At 57.9% G+C, this 646-nt stretch overlaps 1 long non-coding RNA gene across 1 annotated transcript in view; it reads left to right on the plus strand.

Annotated features, from left to right (window-relative positions):
* Positions 1-646, plus strand: part of LOC107570639 (uncharacterized) — an 18,322-nt gene that overhangs the window by 14,602 nt on the left and 3,074 nt on the right. Inside the window, exon 2 of the long non-coding RNA XR_001607060.1 lies at positions 331-334. This is a non-coding gene — a long non-coding RNA (uncharacterized lncRNA). The remainder of the gene's footprint in view (positions 1-330; positions 335-646) is intronic.

The raw sequence follows: 646 nt of genomic DNA on the forward strand, positions 1-646 counted from the left end.
AGGCTTTGCCACCATCCCGGAGGGCGGCAGCGCGGCCGAATCCTCATCGGACAGCTCTCCCTCCGATGCTGAGATCGACATCTGGTCAGGGGGAGGTCCACTGGATACCACTGGTACGCTCTTTAGAGAGGGCCCAGCTCGTTCCGTGGGTCGCTCCACTGGATCGGAGGAGCAAGAGAAGTGATGGTCCCCAGAGGGTTGGTTCCCTGTGGGGTTTGCCATCACTGTAATCCTCAAACCGCCCACGCTACTGCTGGAAGTGGTTCTCGTCTGCCAGAACGAGCCCCAGATCGCGGCAGCGGCAACGGGACTCCGCCCCCTTGCAAGTAGCGGAGTCTGGTTCGCAGCTCCGAGATGGTCATCTTCCCGCAATGAGAACATGACTCATCCACGAAGGCCACCTCAGCGTGCTTGATGCCCAGAGCGGGGATCGTGACCATCACCCGGTGCCAGGTAAATGACCGTCCCCAGAAACGCACGGGTGAAATGGCATCCTTATAAGGACGATCCGTCGTCTTTATAAAGACGCCCCTGTGTAGCTCTTTTAGAGAAATTTGCTCTTTTTAGGAAATGCTCTTTTAGTGCTGAGGCGCACAGGGGAGATGGCCGCTTTGCAACACGACAGGGGGTAGTGCAGCCTGAAGTG

This window comes from Sinocyclocheilus grahami, unplaced genomic scaffold, assembly GCF_001515645.1.
Source record: "Sinocyclocheilus grahami isolate Dianchi unplaced genomic scaffold, SAMN03320097.WGS_v1.1 scaffold1486.1, whole genome shotgun sequence".
In the NCBI taxonomy this organism is placed as follows: Eukaryota; Metazoa; Chordata; class Actinopteri; order Cypriniformes; family Cyprinidae; genus Sinocyclocheilus; species Sinocyclocheilus grahami.